Consider the following 22,152-nt stretch of genomic DNA (forward strand, 5'->3'; position numbering starts at 1 on the left):
TTCAGTAAGATCTTACTTGCATGCAATATTAATGATATTGTTCTATAATTTCCACAATCTGTGGGATCACCTTTCTTTGGAATGGGTACAAATATGGATCTCTTCCTGTCAGTTGGCCAGGTAGCTGTTTTCCAAATCTCTTGGCATAACCCAGTGATTGCCTCCAATAAAGCATCCATTTGTTGAAATATCTCAATGGGTATTCTGTCAATTTCCAGAGCCTTGTTCTTCGCCAATTCTTTCATTGGAGCTTTGACTTCCTCCTTCAGTATTATTGGTTCTAGATCATATGGCACTTCCTGAAATGGATGAAGATCAACCAGTACCTTTTGGTACAGTGATTCTGTGTATCCCTGCCATCTTCTCTTGATGTTTCCTGCATCATTCAATATTTTGCCTATAGAATCTCTCAATATTACAACTCGAGACTTAAACTTTTTCTTCAATTCTTTCAGCTTGAGAAATGCTGAGCATGTTCTCTTTTGGTTTTCAAACTCCAGGTCTTTGCACATTTCATAATAGTAATTGGTTTTGTCTGTTCGAGCTGCTCTTTGAAATCTTCTGTTCAGTTCCTTTATCTTCTCATTTCTTCCATTGACTTGAGCTTCTCTCCACTCACGGAAAAGTTTCAGAGTCTCTTCTGTCATCCAGTTTGGTCTTCTCTTCTTTTTTCTTCTTTTTAGTGAACTCTTGCTTTCTTCATGGATAATGTTCTTGATATCCCCCACAATTCTTCTGGTTTTTGGTCGTTGGTGTTCAATTCATCAAATCTATTCTTTAGATGATCTCTAAATTCAGGAGGGATATATTCAAGATCATACTTTGGCTCTCTTGGACTTATTTTAATTGTCTTCAACTTGAAATTGAACTTGCATATGAGCAGTTGATGATCTGTTCCACAATCAGCTCCTGGCCTGGTTTTTGGCTGAAGATATTAAGCTTTTCCACCACCTCTTGCCACAGATGTAGTCAATCTGATTCCTGTGTGTTCCCTCTGGTGAAGTCCATGTGTAGAGCACTGTTTGTGTTGTTGAAAGAAGTGTTTGCAATGAACAAGTCATTGATCTTGCAAAATTCTACCATGCAAGTTCCAGCATTATTTCTGTCACCAAGGCCAAATTTTCCAACTACCGGTGATTCTTCTTTGTTTCCAACTTTTGCATTCCATTCACCAATGATAATTAACACAGTCTGATTGCCTGTTCGGTCAATTTCAGAGAGCAAAAATCTTCAATTTCCTCATCTTTGGCTTTGCTGGTTGGTGAATAAATTTGAATAATAATCCTATTAATGGGTCTCTCTTGTAGGTGTATGGATATTATCCTATCACTAACAGCATTGTACTTAAGGACAGATATTAAAACATCCTTTGTGATGATGCTAAGCCATTCCTATTCAAACTTTTATTCCCAGCATAGTAGATCACATGATTGTCTGATTCAAAATGGCCAAAACCAGTCCATTTCAGCTCACTAATGCCAAGGATATCAATCTTTTTGCATTCCATTTCATTTTTGACAACTTCCAATTTTCCTAGATTCATTCATACTTTGTACATTCCATGTTCCGATGATTAATGGATGTCTGCAGCTGTTTCTCTTCAATTTGAGTGGTGCCACATCAGCAAATGGAGGTCTTGAAAGCTTTACCTTATCCATAGGAGTAAGGCTGGGTTTACTCAGATGATACAGCTCTTTCTCAGTCCTATTTTGAGAGCCTTCTAACCTAACCAGACTATTCATGGTTATGCTATGGCAGACTATATTGCGCGGTAATGTATCAAACATTTTTTCTTTTTTATTCATAAGGCTTTCCCTGGCTAATTCTTTAAGAAGTGGACAGCTTCCTCCTTCTTCCTAGCCTGTCTCAGTATGTAAGCTGGGCTGATACCTGTGCACCATGTGCATCCCACTGGGTTTGAAACACCAGTAGTTCAGCCTCAAAACTCACATCAACACGTCAATGGTAGAACAAACCGACAGACAAGTTTGTCTCCCTGTTGGAAACCTCTCTTACCACACTTACCTGGGTCCCTGCGGCTGATTTTTCTTCTGTCCAGATTCCTAGGCCTTTTAATCCCCTTTCTCCCACTCTCCCACCTTGCTGCTTTGAGCCTGCCTGAGTTCCCTCTCCTCACCTGGATCCCTGTGGTTGACTGCTCCTCCTTCCAGGTTCTTGGCTTTTAATTCCATTTTTCCTGCTCTCCCACACTGCTGTTTTGTGCTTGCCTGATTTCCCTCTCTTCAACTGGATCCCTGCATCTGACTGCTCCTCTGTCAGGGTTCCTGGGTTTTAATTCCCTTTCTCCCACTCTTCCACCCTGCTGCTTTGGGTGTGCCTGAGTTCCCTCTCTTCACCTGGATCCCTGAGCTGGATGGAAGGAATACACAGAGTCATTGTACCAAAAAGATTTGCTCAATGTTCATTCATTTCAGGAGGTAGCATATGATCAAGAACCAATGGTATTAAAGGAAGAAGTCAAAGCTGCACTGAAGGAATTGGCAAAAAACAAGGCTCCAGGAATTGACGAATACCCATTGAAATGTTTCAACAAATGGATGCCCTGCTGGAGGCACTCACTTGGCTATGCCAAGAGACTTGGAAGACATCTACCAAGACAACTGACTGGAAGAGATCCATATTTATACCCATTCCAAAGAAAAGTAACCTCACAAAATTTGGAAATTATCAAACAATAATATTAATATCACACAAGTAAAATCTTACTGAAGATAATTTAAAAAATGGTTACAGCAGTATATTGACAGAGAACTTCCAGAAATGCAAGCTGAATTCAGAAGAGGACATGGAACAAGCGATATTATTCCTGATGTCAGATGGATCTTGGCTCAAAGCAAAAAATACCAGAAAGATATTTACTTGTGTTTTATTGGCTATGCAAAGTATTCAATTGTTTGGATCATAACAAATTACGGATAACATTGAGGAGAATGGGAATTCCAGAACACCTAACTGTACTCATGACAAAACTGTACATGGACCAAGAGGCTGTTGCTGGAACAGAATAAGGGGATACTCTGTGGTTTAAAATCAGAAAAAGAGTGTGTCAGAGTTGTATCCTTTCACCATACTTATTCAATCTGTAAACAGAACAAATAATCTGAGAAGCTGGATTATATGAAGAAGAATGTGGCATCAGGATTGGAGGAGGACTCATTAACAACCTGTGATATGTAGATGACACAACTTTGCTTGGTGAAAGTGAGGATGACTTGAACCATTTATTGATGAAGATTAAAGACTACAGTCTGAAGTATGGATTTACCTCAATATAAAGAAAATAAAATTCTTCATAACTGGATCTATAAGCAAAATCACAATAAATGGAGAAAAGATTGAAGTTGTCAAAGACTTCATATTACTTGGTTCTATAATCAACTCCAATGGAAGAAACAGTCAAGACATCAGACAATGTGTTGCCTTGGGAAAATGTGCTACAAAAGACCTCTTTCAAATGCTGAAGAGCAAAGATATCTTCTTGAAGACTAAGGTGCATCTGACCCAACCCATGGTATTTTCAATCACTTCATGTGCATGTGAGAGCTAGATGATGAATAAGGAAGACCAAAGAAGAGTTGATGGTATTAAGTTGTGGTGTTGGCAAAGAATGCCGAAAGTACCGTGGACTGAAAAGAACTAACAAATCTGCTCTGGAATAAGTTCAGCAGGAATGCTCCTTGGAAGTGAGAATGACCAGACTTCGTCTGACCTACTTTTGTCATGTTGTCAGAAGGGACCATTCACTGGAGAAGGCTATCATGCTTGGTAAAGTGAAAGGTCAACAAAAAGTGGGAAAACCCTCAACAGAGTGGATTGATCCAGTGACTGCAATGATAAGCTTAGATATAGAAAGTGTCATGAGGCTGGCACAGGACTGTACATCTGTTGTACATAAGGTTGCTATCAGTCAGAGATGACTTGATGGCACCTAACAGCAACATATGGATTCAGCCAGCTTGTCAGCACCTAACAACAGCACCATTGTCAATTTGCCATTATTATTATTATTATTATTATTAATTGTGATTTGAGTGAATGTTTACAGAGCAAATTAATTTTCCATACAGCTGTTCGTACACTTTTTGTCTCATGCCATTGACTGTAATTCCCCACAATGTAACATCTTTCTTCCCACTTCCTTCCCATAGTTACCTCATCGCTGTGTCCTTCCTTCCCATGTTCCCCTGCCCCCCGAGTTGTCTTCCTGTGCAAACACTGCCCTTCTGTTCTCCCATGATTGTTTGCTCCAAGGAATGTGTCTACTAACAGAAAATGTTCAGCCCATATGCCTGTTTGTTATTTTGCTGGCAGCCACACTGTGATTTCAATTCCAGACCAGAAGGATAACTAGGGAACATAGTCTCAGGGGTTTCATCAGGCTCTCAGAGCAGCAAATCTTTTTTTTTTTTTTTTTTATATATAGTTTTGAGGTTTTTTCCACATTGTTCTCCCATTCTACCCAGGATATCATGCACCAATCCCTCTCTGAGTAATTCAGAGTGGAAGCCAAGCACCAACTAGTTCTTCTGGTCTCAAGATCATATAAGTTGAGGATTGCATGGTCTATCAGTCCCTTGGGCTAATTGTTTCCACACATCTTTGGTTTTCTACATTCTTCTTTGCACTGGAAGAGGTAAGGCTCATTGTTGCATCTAGATGGCTGCTTGCAAACTTTTAAGATCCCATCACTATTCACCAAAGTAGGATGTAGAACCATGTTTTTGTGTAGTATATTATGCCAATTGGGCTTGATGTCCCCTGTGACCATGGTCCTGAGCCCACAGATCAAACTACTCATTCCCTCCGAGTAGCTGGCTGTGGCTGAGAAGTCACCACAACCTTGTCCCTTGTCAGTTCTACTATATCCCTGGATATTCTTACAGCACATAGCAATATGCTTGTAGAAACATTTTCTGCCAACCCTATACATGGTCATAGGTACCCTGTCCCCTGCCTAGATAATACTTGAGCATTTTTGCCATTATTATTTATGTGTGTGTTTGTGTGTGTTTAGGGAGTTCTGGTGGCATAATGCCTAAGGTATTTGACTGCTAACCAGAAGGCTGGTGGTTCAAACCCATCAGCCACTCCTTGGAAGGAAGGTTGGGCAATCTACTTCCATAGTGATACTGCTTCAGAAACCCAAGAAAGGGTTATTATGTGTGTGTTTAATTTGTTTCCTTTTTAATGTATAAGCTATTATGTTTCTAGCAAGGTATAAACTTACTTATAATGAATACATTCTGGCAAAATAGTATGTATAATAGGCATTAATAGTGAAACTCAAAGGGAAAAAATAAGGTAGAAATTATGACAGGTAATAAGTCTCATTAGTCTGCCTTAAAGCTTAAAAACTTAATGATAATAATTTTAATAACAAACAGCTTTATATCGCTTATTATGCTTACTACTATTCTAAGTGCTTTATATATATAGAAAAGTTTATTAATTAAAACAACTTGAGGAAAGAGGTAGTAATATTTTTCTCATTTTTCATATAAGAAAACTGAGGTAAAGCTAATTTACCCTAGATCTCATAGCCTTAAGAGTTAGTAAGAATCGTCTGGGTGCATATGCTTGACACAATTCAGTATAGGTATTTAGCTATTCTATTTATCCAGGTCATGATTCTTTTACATAAATAAAAAGTATGAAAAAAACAATTAACATAAATATACAAAATATATGGAAATGTACTCTAGATAATTCAAAGTACATTTACAAACTTTTTTTAACCTTTATAAACTTTACTGTCTTCTAGCACTTGACTGCTAACCAGAAGGCTGGCGGTTCAAACCCACCAGTCACTCCTCGGAAGGAAGGTTGGGCAATCCTACTTCCGTAGTGATACTGCCTTGGAAACCCAAGGAGGGGTCGCTATGAGTCGGGGCCGACTCGACGGCACATAACAACAACAACAACAACAACAGTTCAAAAACTGTATACATAGGCCCTAAATCTTAAACCAACCAAAACTTGAGAGCTTTAGTAGGAGAACAACAGCTTTGGTAGTAGAATGTTTTTCACTGAGTAGAGAGATAATATGATTAAGTATATATCTGTTTCCTCATTACTTTTCAGCCTTGCAGAAACCTTGAACAAGTCTCTGTCATGAATAAATATATAAGGATTGCTAAAATTGAGGGATAAGATAAATAAGGTGGTAATAATATGGAGCCAAGAATCATTAATACACAGTTTTAAAGGAAAGGTATAAAAAAGACAATGTGATTGTGAAAAGTCAGTATTCTAACATAGGTTTGGCCTTTAAGTAGCTGCAAAACTCTCCACTAATCACATACACTATGTGGAACTCAAGTGTCCTTGTTTGTAACACAAGGGGATTAAAATAAATGATCCTGTCTAGATTACGTTTATTTTTCAATGACTTTCTGTGCTTTTTTCTGTGTCTGAAATAGAGGTTAAGAAGCATATGAGAGGTGAGAGCTTCTCAAGTATGTTAAAGAGGAAAAGAGAGCCACAATTCCAGGTCCAACCTCACGCTATATTGGTCCATTCTCATATCAAGTAATTGGGGAAGTGAACACTAGACTTCAGCCATTTGTTACATTGTCTTTCTCTTTACTTACTATTTTCTTCCTTAGTGTTTTAGAATGTATTTTGTTTATGTGACCATACTAGCTGTGTGGGTCATCTATAGTTATTTTTATCCAGACCTCATGGAATTAGAAACCATGGTAGGCAAATAAAAGTGTAGAATTTCCACATTCTAATGAGTTATGGACTCTCATGGTAAGCACCTTGATAGTTCTAAATAAAAAAAAATAATAATAATGTAAGAAGAAACCATTTACTTCTAAAGGTTAATATTATTTGTAAGACCAATTGCTGGAAATATGACTTCCAGGAGATTGCATAATTCTGGCTCACTGAATCACAGACATTGTTCCAAAAAGAGGCTTTTGTTCCCAGAAAACATCTTGTGCAGTCAGTTGTTACCTTTGAACCAAATTATTCCTAGAAAATGTCTCTTCTTGCTGTTACTAGAATAAGGGGGGATTTCTACAGAGCTCCTACACACATATAAGAATATTTAAGTCCACATCACATCTTTTTTAAATAATCTCAAGCTAAACAACTCTATCCTATCTCTTCTTAAGTTTCTTCCAATTGTCTTTAATTTAAGCCTGAAAAAAAATGTTTATATATAGCAGAAATTTCAATACCTTTTTTTAGGCAATGCAAACTCAAGCTCAAACTGAATTTTTAGACTGTAATTACACATAGAGTTAAATACAGTTTATCACACTTTTGTTGTTGTTGTTGGATGACGTTGAGTCGGACCGACTCATAGCGACCCCTCCTTGGGTTTCTGAGGCAGTATCACTACAGAAGTAGATTGCCCAACCTTCCTTCTGAGAAGTGGCTAGTGGGTTTGAACCGCCAGCCTTCTGATTAGCAGTCAAATGCCTTAAGCACTATGCTACCAGAGCTCCTGACTAGGGGAGGAAAAAAAAAAAAAAAAAGCTGACTTTTCTTAAAATCTTTTATTCTAATTTTCAGTGAGCTGATATGTCAAGGGCATTATGTCTCTTTCTTAATTCTGTGTTAATCTAAACTATTGTCTGAACTCATTAGCAGGCCAAACTGTGATTCTCTGTACTTTGAAATCTAAACATACCTTCTTAATGTAATGTAGTAATTTCTTCTTCTTTTAATGTATGTTTACTCAGGGAGTTCCATCTATTCACTGGCCCCAAGTTGTCAGCATTAACAAATTAGCACTTTTTCTTCAGAACCAAAAGGACGTGTAGTTATCTTTGGTTAACATATTTTATCTCCAGTAAGCACTTCTTTAATTGGATTTTTATTTGAAATGCTTAAGTTTATTCTCATTTGCATTAATCTCTTCTTTTTAATTTTTCCCATTAGTATTATATACCAGCTGACATCTGTATGCCTTCATATTCATGCTAACACTTTCATTTCTTTTAATGCTAACATTATTACTTCAGTGTTTGCTTTACAGACCCACTGGGCAGGCAGTGTTCTGTTAACTGCTATTACCTTTCTTCAACATACCCTGAACTATTTGATCATTTCTACTTTAGTGCTTAGGGTTCTTTGGAGAAGTTGACAATTAAAAAACAAAAACAAAAACAAAAAACCCTAGAGAATTGAATTTAGCTTACAATATAATTATATTTGTCCCAGAGCGTTGATTTAATAGTGTAAAACTTTGGAAATCCATTATCCCATCCCATTACACTTAGAGACATTATAAAGAATACATTTTTATTATTGTTGTTGTTATTAGTGTTATAGATATGAGACATTTGAAAACATAACATAAAATTAAAATAATGCAAGCATCTCAAACATGCAAAAATCTACTGGCTAATGACATTAATTGAAATGAATTATATACCTGAGTCTCATAACTAATGAAATGTTACACAGAAGTTGCTTTTGAATAGGGAATATGTTTGCAGTGCAGAATCTTATCAGAAAGGGTATTTTTTTTTTCTCCTCTGAGAGGAAGAGAAATACTACCTCCCATCATCACAACCATAAAAAAAGAAATGGGGTTAGGCACGAGGAAACAAAAAAATAGGGGGAAAAAAAAAAAAAAAAAAAAAAAAAAACCTAATATTGCCAGAGACTCTACATGAAGAATCAAATTCTCAGTTAAAGAGAAAGATGGTTACAGTGCCACAAAAACTGACAATGCTGTTTTGGGGTTAACATATAGAGCAAGAACCTCACATTTTGTAAAGCATATAGGAAATAAAATCATACAAAAGAAATTGATTGAAAACTGGGTGTTTGGGATGAATTTTGAGAGTACAGCTTAATTCAAATTAAGAATAGTCTACAAATACAAAGAAGGACCAGTAAAAGGGCTGTTGTACTTCCTAAGCAGGAACAAAGTGAGTGAGAGATTAGAAATATCTGAGGCAGATGAATTCAGAATAGGTGATTCCTTTAACCACCATGAGTCTGGTCTCATCTATATAAAGAGATTCTGGAAGTTGGCATGGAAACACAGTGAATTAAAGTGATGTGGTTTTAAAAAATGTTATTATTAAAATTCGTTTGGTTAGTAAAATATATACAGTAAATATCAGTTTCTCAATATGTTTTATACTTTTCATAAAGTTCAGTATTAAAGAAATATTCTAGATTTTGCTACACCAGCTGAGGAAATCAAGAGATATCATAATCAGTCAGTATCTCTTACCAAATGGTGCACTAACTCAACAGTACTTTTTTGTGTGTTTTTGTATTGCAATTTAAACATTATAACTTTCCTTACCCATTATTGTCAATTTGCATTAAGACATAAGACCAAAACCTACTTGCCTTACAGTCAATTTCAACACATAGTGAGTCTATGTATGTCAGGGTAGAACTGTACTCCACTGCGTCTCCAATGGCTGACTTTTCAAAAGTAGATATCCAGGACTTTCTTCTGAGACACCTGTGGGTCAGCTTGAACTAAGACACTTTTGTTTAGCTCTAAAGCAGTAAACCTTTTGCACCACCCAGAGACTTCATCATAAAATAGAACTTTCTCTTAATCTCACACTCTTGCAGTCCAAGACACTGCCTTTACTGCTATAAAGGCAAAATTTAGTATTGAAACATCACTTTATTCTCAAAAGAACCTCCCCACTCAATCTGGAAATGCTAATTCCTATCATCCTCTAAGACACATATCACCCACGCACACCCACACACAAATTTATGACATATACCTTTCTAATATGCTCACATTTTTTGTGGCAGAAACAAAAATATCATATACTTATTTTCATATAATTTCAACAATTCTTAATATCTACAGCATAATCATTAATTAATTTACATATTTCTTTAACAAATATATTTATATTTTTGTGGCAACACAAAATATACTATGGCAATCAAGGTAGGAAGAAAATGGATTTGTCAGCCTACTGTCAGTCACATCCCTTTTGTACTACTATTATATACTCTCTTTACCACCATAATTCACAACTTGGTCTTCTGGACAAAAAACTGATATCTGGTATGTAACTGTGTTTTAACATTTTGTAACACAGAATAAACAAAATACTTAGTACAGTGAACTAGATATTCCATAATCTCTTCAATAAATGGTACTAGTCAAATTGGATTTCTGTAGAGACAAAAATAAACCAAGATCCTTACCTTTTATCATATATACCAAGCAATTTTGCAGCAGTCAAAGATCTAAATGTGACAGGTAAAACAATAAGGCTTCTAAGAAAAAAAAGAGAGAGAGAGAGAGAAAAAAAGCTATTTTCATGACATTGGATTAGGCATGACTTTCTTAATGGGGTCAAAAAAAAAAAAAGATCGATAAATAGCTCTTCATCAAAATTGAGAACTTCTGTCCATTCTGTCCATTCCTTACCTAGGAAAGAAGGTTGGGCAATCTATTTCCATAGGATACTGCCTCGGATACCCAAGGAGGGGTCGCTATGAGTCGTGTCTGACTGGATGGCAAATAACAACAACAACAAAAGTAAGCCACATTCTGTGAGAAGAGTTTTGAAAAAAATAATCTGAAAAAAGATGCCTGTTCAAAATATATAAAGAAGTCTACCACATTACTTAAAAAAAAACAAACAAACAGATTTTTGTTTCTCAAAATGAATATCCACCAAATGGCCAATGAGTATATGAAAATGTATCTCAGCACACAAATTAAAGCAGAAATGCACATTAAAATCTCCATATAATACTATGCACAAGAGATAATTAATCTTTCAACAAATCTGTTAAAGTATTTGAAAGATACAAAGCATGTGAAATGTGACTGCATGGATGATGGGAGTGAAACGTTTTAAGACCACTTTCTAAAACTTTCAGTATCTATTAAAGTGAATCATTGGTCTATCCAATGACTAGAAATTCTACACCTTAGAATATACACAAAATCAAGGAGTGCTGATGTCCACCAAAATACAAGAATGTTCATGGAAGTTTTACTTATAAGAGACCAAAATTGTAAATTATACTAATGCCCATAAGCAGTACAAATAGTTCAATATAGCAATTAAAAAGAAAGGACTACAGAATAGTTGTGAACGTAGATGAATCTGAAAGATAAAAACTAATGAACAAAAGCAGTCAAGCACAAAAGAATAATCCTGTGTAATTCAATTTCTGTGTAGTTAAAGAACAGATGAAAGCAATGTACAATGACAGAAATCCAAAATCTACAGAGTATTGACAGAGAAGGTGTGGCACCGGAAATTTTCTAGATAAGTGTTAACTGAGCATGCTTCTAATCACTAGGAATCTGCTCTGCAATTCTCCAGTTGGAGCTCTTCAGAGACTTCACAAAAGCTCTTTATTCACCACTGATACTTCTATTAATATTGCATTTATTATATTATATGACTTTAGTGACAGAGAATTTTGTATTGTAAACTAGATTTACTGCAGAATCCTTTCTGGGTTTGGGCCCAACTCAAAACCAGCAACATCCTGTGTCATCCAGTAAATGGACTGGGGAAAGATTCTCATGTGTGGTACATGCTGTTGTCATAATTCTAACAGATGTTTTTGCTTGTGCCTCTCTGTAGTAAATATGTGAGATAAAAAAAATTGTCCATTAACTTAGAGGAGATGATTTGTCAGGACTCAGAATATAGGCCCAAAACTCCATGAGTGCAGCGCTCTGAGGTTTTAGGAGTTTGTCTCCCTCTCTCTAGCACTGCTGTGTCTTATAATGACATCTGGAGAAATTGCAACTTCCTGCAATAACCATGATAACGATTAGGTGGAACCACTTGATATTCTGTGGTCCATTGTATTGACACTTGTTATTATGCAGGGGAATGGAGTTTTAAATATCCTTGCTGTTCTTGCCAAATGAAAGTGAACATTTTTGTTCTCCTTTTTTATATAATCAAAAAGGAACCTTGTTGTACAACAGCTAAAGTTTTGCCTGCTACCCAATGATTGTTGGTTTGAATCCACTCAGTGCCTCTGCAGGAGAAAGACCTGGTAATCTTTTTCCATAATGATTACCAAGAAAACCCTGTCACGTGATACGTCACTGAGTCAGAATTGACTGGATCATACCCAACAGCAACAACATTGATATAATCACATTCCTTAGGTTGACAGTTGCATAAAAAATTCTCAGAATCTCTGTTGCTTTGCTCCAATGAAGATACTACATTCTCCATTACAGTTGTGATGAATTATATTGTCTGATTATGTATACAGAGAAGTCCCTGGGTGGTACAAATAATTAACCTCCTCAGCTGCTAACCAAAATATTGGGTGGAATCCCCCAACAGTCACCTCAGAAGAAATGTATGGCAATCTATTAAAAAAAATATCAGCCATTGAAAACTCTATGGTGCACAGTTCTACTCTGACCTAATGGGGTCACCATGAGTTGGAATTTATTTGATGGCAGCTAGTACTGGGACTACATTTAAAGTAGTTGACCATCAACTTCCAAAATCTATATGTTTCTCAATGGTCAATCAGGTGACTAGGAATATGATGGGGACACACAACATTAAACTATAAAACCCTAAATTCTACCATCTCTGTATACTTTAAAATCATCCTTATTGACAATAAGGAACCACCAAGTTCAGTGTCAATATCTCCCTCTGTCAATTCTCTCTGCAGCTGAGAGTCATTACCAAATTTCTGACAGAATCTGGTTATCTCTTACATCAATATAATTCTTATTATATTGTGAAAAATGGTGTTATTGGGGCCCTGTTTGGGAATATAAATTGTGGATTATCAGATTTTTCTAACTTTTCCACCTCCCTAAATTTAATTCCCTCTTTGACTGTATGCAAAGATATTCTTGCATCTTCACTTTATTTATTTTAAGCACTTGGCTACAAACTGAAAGGTCGTTGGTTTAAAGCCACCAGCCTTGCTTCATGACAAATATATGGCAGTCCGCTTCCATAAAAATCAGAGCATTGGAAACCCTATGGGGCAATTGTACATTGACCTATAGTGCTACTATGAGTCAGAGTAGAATTGAGGGCAATGAGTTTTGGATTATCATGACCATAATTCAAGCAGCCATCTCAACAGACAGCTATGGCAAATTCCAGGTGTTTTTGCCAGAAAGTTGAATCCAGAGTCAGTGTTCCAAGTTAATAAATTACCCCCTGTGGTGGTTAAGATTATGTGTAATTTTTGCTGAACCACAATTCATAACTTCCAAACCATAGAATCATGGCAGTTATGATGCAGTCATCCTTCTTGATGCGATCTGATATAACCACCTCCATGATGAGATTTTCTTTGAGCAGCCAATCAGATGAAAAGGAGTTTCTTCAGGGAAACAGGGGTGTGTGGCCTTCATTAAATGTATATATGGACATTGTGACAAAGCTCTCTAGTTTTTGCTTGTTTTGAATCCTGCCTACACATCTCAGCACCTGATTTCAGCCAAGATCCATCTGACAACAACGATATCCCTCATTTCACTTCCTCCTCTGAATCAGGGTTGAATTTCTAGCTGTTCTCTGTCAATGTACTGCTGTAACCATTTTTAAATTATTTTCAGCAAAATTTTACTTGCATGTGATATTAATTATATTTTTCAATAATTTCCTCATTTTGTTGGATCACTTTTGGATGGGCACAAGTATGAATCTCTTCTAATGAATTGACTAGGTACTTGTTCTCCAAATTTTTTGGAATAGAGGAGTGAGCTCTTCCAGTGTTCCATCCATCTGATGAATATCTCAATGGATATTCTGTCAATTCCTGAAGCATTAAGCCATAATAGTCCTTCAAGGTCCCTCCAAAAAAAAAAAAAAAAAACTCAGTTCATTGAGTCAATTCTGACTCATAGCCACCCACTTTGGGTTTTGTGGCAGTAAATCTTTAAAGAAGTAGATTGCCAAGTCTTCCTTTTGCAGAGTGACTGGTGAGTTTGAACCACCAACCTTCTGGTTAGCAGTCAAATGCCTTAGGCAGTACATCACCAGAGCTCCTAGGTCTCTAGGTGGTAGAAATGGTTTGCACCCAGCTGTTAAACTAAAGGTTGTTGTTGGTTTATCCCACCCAGTAGTACTATAGTACTACAGATGAAAATCCTTGTAGTATGCTTCTACTAAGATTAAACCAAGAAAACCCTAAGGAAAAATATCTACTTTGTAACATATGAAATCACCATGAATTGGACTTGATTTCATGACAACAAGTAATATTTTTTCTGAGTATAATCCACTTTTTCCCAGAGCAATGTCATTGCCCAATCTTTAAGCCAGGAAAGTCCAATCTTATTTGGCAAAATGTAAAGGGCTACTTCTTTCAGCAAAAAAAAAAAAAAAAAACACTACCACTGAGTCTATTCCAACTCATAGGGACCTTACAGGACAAAGTAGAACTGCCCTGTAGAGGTTCAAAAGCTGTTAATTGCTACAGAAGTAGACTGCCCCATCTTTCTCCTGTGGAGCACCTCGTGTGTTCAAACTACCAATTTTTGGTTAGCAGCCGAATGTCTTAACCAATGCACCACCAGAGCTCCTTTCCAGCTGGAAAAGTTCAAGGAAATGTGCGCTTTCAAATTCTTCATGAATGTCCAACACAGATCTTTTATTTTATTTTAAGTAATAGATATACATGACAAAAGTCATCCTATCTCCCTGTCCGCTTTTTCAGAAGCAAGTCCAGTTATTTAAGTAGTCTATACTGCCTCGGAAACCCAGGGAGGGGTCGCTGTGAATCAGGGCTAACTCGACGGCACATAACAACAACAACAACATATATAGTATGGCTTTTTTTTGGCTCTGCTTTTCTTGTTGATTTTTTATTTTAGTGCATTGTAGTTAGTGAACATGGTCTCTAGATTATTTGGAATTTATTGAGATTTTCCTTGAGGCCCAGTATGGACAATTTCTGTAAATGTTTCAAGTATGTTTTAAAATAATATATATATCTAAGTTATTTTTTTTTTCTAAAATACTGACTTGATCTCACTTTCCCTTCAGTATCTTCTGCAGTCTTAAGGTAACAGACCATAACACCCTTAGCCTATGATTTAGACCCAAGTTTTTTAAGCCCATGACTACCCACCTATTGCTGTTGTTGTTGTTACATGCCGTCAAGTCAGATCCTACTCATAGCGACCTCTCCTTGGGTTTCCGCAGTATCACTATGGAAGTAGATTGCCCCATCTTCCTTCTGAGGAGTGGTTGGTGGGTCTGAACCACCAGCCTTCTGGTTAGCAGTCAAGTGCCTTAGGCACTGTGCTACCAGAGCTCCTGTCTACCTACCTATATATAACAAATTTATGTACACATAGTTTTCTAGTATGGGATTACCTTTAGAGTCAACTTTGGTAGTATCCTTTGAACATCAAAGCTTTCCAGTAATGGACAGTTAAGTATCTGGCATCAAAGTTCTTAATAAATACTCATAGAACCAACTGGAGAATGGGTTGTTGCATTAGGCTAGAGTCTTACTGTGGCTGGATAATCACTCTGTAGTGGATCACTCCTCATCCTGAATTCCAATTCTTGCTCATTACTTGCTCCTCCTGGATGCGATTCAATCATTTGAGACCTCTAGTCACGCACCCCTTGTCTTCTGTCTAATTTATCAGCATTTCCCTCCTTCCTATTTGTGCCTGCCCACATCATGATATACTTTTCATACACAGTGTCAGTTATGAGTCCAGCTCCATTCTTTTGCATGTAGAAATCCAGAATATGATAATAAGGTTAGCATATTATAAAAATCAAAGTGTAACCTTAAAAGTTTTGCAATATCAATGTCAGGCTTTAAAAAAGTTATGACACAAATACTAATATTAGAACAAAACAACAGAAATGAGCCACATGATTATTTCATCTGACACAGAAAATCCAACACCCTTTCATGAAGAAAACACTAAACAAGCTAAGAATCAAAGGGAAATTCCTCAACCTGAAAAAAGGTATTTATGAAAACACAGCTAACATCATACTAAATGGAGAAAGACAGATCTTTGTCCTTAATTTCATCAACAAGACAAGGATGTTCACTATCACCACTTCCATTTAATATTTTATTGAAAGTTCCAGGCAGGGTAATTAGACAAGAAAAATAAATAAAATATTCCCTAAGAAACACACACACACATACACTAACTTTACTTTTACTAAAACACACTTGAGGGTCAATCCTCAATATCTTCTGGTTGATATTTCCAACACAAAGTTTGTTAAAAAAAAAAGAAAGAAAGAAAAACACCTCAATGATAGCGGAATTGTGATAATAAAGTGAAATCACACTTTCTACATGTAAAGGTTATTTGGTGACTACCAAAGTTATCATAATATTTCTCAAGAGGTTGATTCAATACAAAGCTGAAAGGTCAATTTGTTAACACTGGGTGAGAACTCATATCTTTGGAGACTGAGAGCAGTAACATATGGTTCACTTCTGGAACATTATTAGCACAGTTCCTTTGTGGAGGAAGAAATATATCAGTTTTTAGAAGTACATGCTCAAATAGAAATTAATACTTCAAAGAGAAAATCAATTTCACTTATATACCAAAATCTTTTGCTTTAATAGACTTTAAAAATTGCTGTTGTTGTTGTTGTTATGTGCCGTCGAGGTGGAAGTGACTCATAGCGACCCTCCTTGGGTTTCTGAGGCAGTATCACTACGGAAGTAGATTGCCCAATCTTCCTTCCAAGGAGTGGTTGGTGGGTTTGAACCGCCAGCCTTCTGGTTAGCAGTCAAATGCCTTAGGCATTATGCTATTATTTTTTTACTTATATGAGGGAAGAAATATTTTCAATTGTACTTTTCAATATACAAAGAATGTATTATTAAAAAAGAAACTATTGGATTAAAAATTAGTAACATAGAATTATTTTTTCACTTACATAGCTTATCACTTCAAATAAGCCACTAGACATGATTTTAAAAAATGCAAATATTTACTATGCTTAATATATTAAGTTTTTGAAAAATGCATGTAAAATAACCTGCATATGAACTCATAAGTAGGACAACTGGCAAAGTGTTTAACTATTTGATTTTGAAACTTTTATTTACCACTCTTTAATAGGGAGCTCTGGTAGCATAGTGCTTAAAGCACTTGACTGCTAACCAGAAGGCTGGCAGTTCAAACCCACCAGCCACTCCTCAGAAGGAAGGTTGGGCAATCTACTTCTGTAGTGATACTGCCTCAGAAACCCAAGGAGGAGTCACTATGAATCAGGTCCGACTCGATGGCACATAACAAAACAACAACAACTTTACAGAGAATGGTAAGACTTTACACATATATTGGCATGATATCAGTTATAATGATCTCCACTGTAGCAACATTTTCTGGTATCAACTCTTATTCATCATTACTCACACCTCAAACTATTAGCTAGAGGGGCCTATGGCCAGAGCCTTAAAGCTCTATTAAAAAGTCTTAGAAAAGTTATATCTACTATTTGATTTAAACTCTTCATTTCATAATAGTATGGTCTTATGTCTCTAGAGAAAATCACTTTACATACTATTGATTACAATCTCTGTGTGTGCAATTTTATGATTATGGTACGATTTATCATTTCATAAATGAGATCACATGGTTCTGAGAAGTTAGTGAGTAGCTCACTAAACAGACACATTTTTAGAACTTTTTTCAACAACACAATCTGCATGCTAGAGGGTGGGAAGTTAACCTAACAAAAATTCAGGCACTAAATTTAGCTCACTAAAAAAAAAAAAAAAAAAATCTGATAAATGACAGAAACAAAATAGTAAGTATTTCGACCTTATTTCACATTCTCCTTTTCTCCATACACAGAATGGGATGACTATGTATCTATGAATTTCCTTTCTTCCCCTTTGCCTGTCCTCCTTCTTGCTTCTATATCAAATTAACTCAAGTCAGATTCATTGATTATATTTTAATCATAGAAACCAACTGATTGAAACCTCACTCATCCTTAATACTTTTCAACCCTGGTGACTGTTGTATATGACTGTCCTCACAAAATCTTTTCCCTGTTTAACTAAATCCCAGAAGTTCAATCCTCTGGCCTGTACCCTACTTTTATTTAGGTGTCGGGTTCTTGCTTGTCATTACAGATCATTCTCCACACGCACACTGGATGAAGTGTCATTGTGTTGTTGAAAAAGTTCTAAAAATATCTTTGTTCCTGATGAATTTCCCTAGAAGGTTTTTCTGTCTTTGTTATTAGAAAAGTAGTATCTTCTTAGGATTTTTGCTGATAAATGACAAGAAATGTGGGCATTGTGGTGCATTACCTCAATAATTTATGGGAAAATAGAATTATTTACATATGTTCTTTTTAACTTTTATTGTTAAATAATGTTAGGCTGGGTTCTCTAGAAAAGCAAAACCAGTAAAGCTTATATACAGAGAGAGAGAGAGAGAGAGGAATTTATCTTAGGAAAATGGCTTACACACATATGGAAGCTGACAAGTCCCAAGTTCCTGGATCAAACTTCAAGCTGGAGAATTTTCCCAATTCATGCAGCTGCAGGGGCTGACGAGTTCAATGTTGGCAGGCAGTACACTAGCTGTTGACTCCGACGGATGACGAATCCAAGATCACCAGGGTGAGTGATAGAGTGTTTGCTCATGGACAGTTGCAGGCAGCACAGCAGGATGCAGATCCACAGAAGAATCTGTCTTTTTCCCAGAGTGTCCAAATATATATTAGAAGCAGGCCATAACCCTAGAGAAACTCTGTTCAATTAATTGGCTGCTCAAAACATATACATCTGATCTCATCATGGGATTGACCTTATCACAACTGCTTAAACCACTCAGAATCATGGTCCAGCCAAGGTGATACACAAACCCAACCATCATAGTCCACTCCTTGTCAACTTGGCAGCTGTACAGTACACATTTTCTTAACCACATATAATCTCTAAATAAGGACAATTATAAGTCATATTTGCACCTAACATGATATACTAACACACGTACAACCAAAATGCATTAACACTGTTGTTCTGGGCCCCAATGAAAACTATCAGCTTTCTGAGTCACCTGATAAATAGGTTGAAACAGTGCACGCAGGTGATATGTTGCCTCCAAAATCCAAAGAGACCCATCAGACATTGTGCCTCCTTTTCAGTTGTGGGGGAAGCCAAATACAATAACTTATCCTTCACTTTAGTAGGAATATCTAGACATGCCCCCACACCACTGGACCCCTAGAAATTTCACTGAGGTGGAAGGTGCCTGAATTTTTGTTAGGTTAATTTCCCACCTTCTAGCATGCAGATTGTGCTGTTGAAAAAAGTTTTAAAAATGTGTCTGTTCCTGATGAATTTCCCTAGATGGTTTTTCTGTCTTTGTTATTAAAGAAGTGGTATCTGCTTAGCTTTTTGTTGATAAATGGCAAGAAAGATGGACATTTTAGTCCATTACCTCAATAATTTATGAGAGAATAGAATAACTTAAGTATGTTCTTTTTAACTTTTATTATTAAATAATTTCAAAATTACAGAAAATTTGCCAGAATAATACAGAGAATTCTCCCCTATGCAGATTCATCATTTCTTTCAAATCTTTCCATCTTTGTTTTATCATGCATTATTCTCTCTGTATATTGAGAATGCACACACATATACTTGAATATGTATATATAATATTTTGTTTTTCTGAACTATTTGAAGGAGGGATATTTAGATTTACATATATATACACATAATTCTATACACAATGAAATTTCAATGTATAAGTCATTAAATAAGGGTATTTTCTTAATAACAAAATACATTTATCAAATTTAAGAAATTTAACATCTTATACTTTTCATCTAATTCTGAGTCTATATTCTAATTTTGTCAATTCTCTCCTAATTTTCTTTGTAATTTTTTATTATCTCCATTGTAAAAAAAGAAAAGAAAAAGCAAATAGAAGAAATGACAATATCAAACAGTTGAACAGAAGATTTCAAAGAGCAGCTCAAGCAGACAAAGCCAATTACTAAAATGAAATGTGCAAAGACCTGGAGTTGGAAAACCAAAAGGGAAGAACATGCTTAGCATTTCTCAAGCTGAAATAACTGAGGAAAAAATGTAAGGCTCAAGTTGAAATATTGAAAGATTCTATGGACAAAATATTGAAAGCTTCTATGGGAAAAATATTGAATGATGCAGGAAGCATGAAAAGAAGATGGAAGGAATATATAGAGTCACTGTACCAAAAGAACTTGTTGATCTTCATCTGTTTCAGGAGGTGCCATATCTTCAAGAACCAATAGTACTGAAGAAGGAAGTTGAAGTTGCACTAAAGTAATTGGCAGAATACCCACTGAGATGTTTCAACAAATGGATGTCCCACTAGAAGCACTCACTCGGTCATGCAAAGAGATGTGGAAGACAGCTATCTGGCCAACTGACTGGAAGAGATCCATATTTGTACCCATTCCAAAGTAAGGTGATCCCACAAAATGTGGAAATTATCGAACAAGATCATTAATATCACATGCAAGTAAAATCTTACTGAAGATAATTCAAAAATGGTGCAGGAATATATTGGCAGAGAACTTCCAGAAATTCAAGCTGGATTCAGAAGAGGGACATGGAACAAGGGATATCATTGCTGATATCAGATGGATCTTGGTGCAAAGCAAAGAATACCAGAAAGATGTTTGCTTGTGTTTTATTGACTATGCAAAGGCATTTGATTGTGTAGATCATAACAAATTATGGATAACACTGAGAAGAATTGGAGTTGCAGAACACATAATTGTACTCATGAGGAACTTGCACATAGACCAGGAGGCTGTCATTCAAACAGAAAAAGGGAACACTGCATGGTTTAAAATCAAGAAGGGAGTGTGTCAGGGTTGCATCTTTCACCATACTTATTCAATCTGTACACTGAGCAAATAATCGGAGAAGATGGACTATATGAAGAAGAAAATGCCATCAGGATTAGAGGAAGAATCATTAACAACCTGCGATACGTTGATGACACAACTTTGCTTGCTGAAAGTAAAGATGACTTGAAGCACTTACTGGTGAAGATTAAAGAATACAGTCTGCAGTATGGATTACATCTCAATATAAAGTAAACAAAAATCCTCACAACTGAACCTATAAGCAGCATCATGATGAATGGAGAAAAGATTGAACTTGTCAAAGAATTCACATTGCTTGGTTCCACAATTGACACCAATGGAAGCAGTGGTCAGGACATGAGACAACGTATAGCATTGGGCAAATTGGCTGCAAAGGATCTTTTCCAAGTGCTGAAGAGCAAAGATGTCTCCTTGAGTACTACGATGGTCCTGACACAAGCCATGATATTGTCAGTCACCTCATATGCATGTGAGAGTTGGACTATGAACGAAGAAGACTGAAGAAGAGTTGATGCTTTTGAGTTGTGGTGCTGGTGAACAATGCTGAAATGCCATGGACTGCTAAAAGAAGTAACAAAGCTGACCTAGGGAAGTGCAGCCAGAATCCTCCTTGGAAGTGAGAATGGCCAGACTTTGTCTCACCTAGTTGGTCATGTTGTCAGAAGGGATCATTCCCTGGAAAAGGATGTCATGCTTGGTAAGTGGAGGGTTGAAGAAAGAAGAAAAGGTCCTCAATGAGGTGGCTTGACACAGTGGCTGTGGTGATGGGCTCAAATATAGCAAGGATCATGGAGCTGGTGTGAGACCTGGCAGTGTTTCATTCTGGTGTGCATAGGGTCACTAAGAGTCAGAGATGACTCGACGGCACCAAACAGCAAGAACAACATTGTAAAATTATGGACTGTATTGTATTTACTTGTCCTGTCACTTGGTTCCTTTAATCTGGAAGATTTCCTCAGCTTTTCTTAAATTTTAATGACATTGAATATTTTGAAGAATACAGGCAAGTTAATTAATTTGTAAGTTGTTCTTTAATGTTATGTTTGTCTGATATTTCCTTGGAATTAGACTCAACTTATATGGTGGCATAGTGCCTAAGGCACTTGACTGCTAATCAGAAGGCTGGTGGTTCAAACCCACCAGCTATTCCTCAGAAGGAAGGTAGGGCAATCTACTTCTGTAGTGGTACCACCTCAGAAACCCAGGAGGAGTCGCTATGAGTGGAACGTGACTCTATAGCAGTGAGGTTTTTTTTTTTTTTTTTTTCTTTTTTTTCCCCTTGGTATATATCCTCTGGCAATATACTACAAAAGAGGTA

The sequence above is a fragment of the Orycteropus afer genome, unplaced genomic scaffold (assembly GCF_000298275.1).
Source record: "Orycteropus afer afer isolate SDZICR_OR568_19922 unplaced genomic scaffold, OryAfe1.0 scaffold00116, whole genome shotgun sequence".
NCBI classification, from domain to species: Eukaryota; Metazoa; Chordata; class Mammalia; order Tubulidentata; family Orycteropodidae; genus Orycteropus; species Orycteropus afer.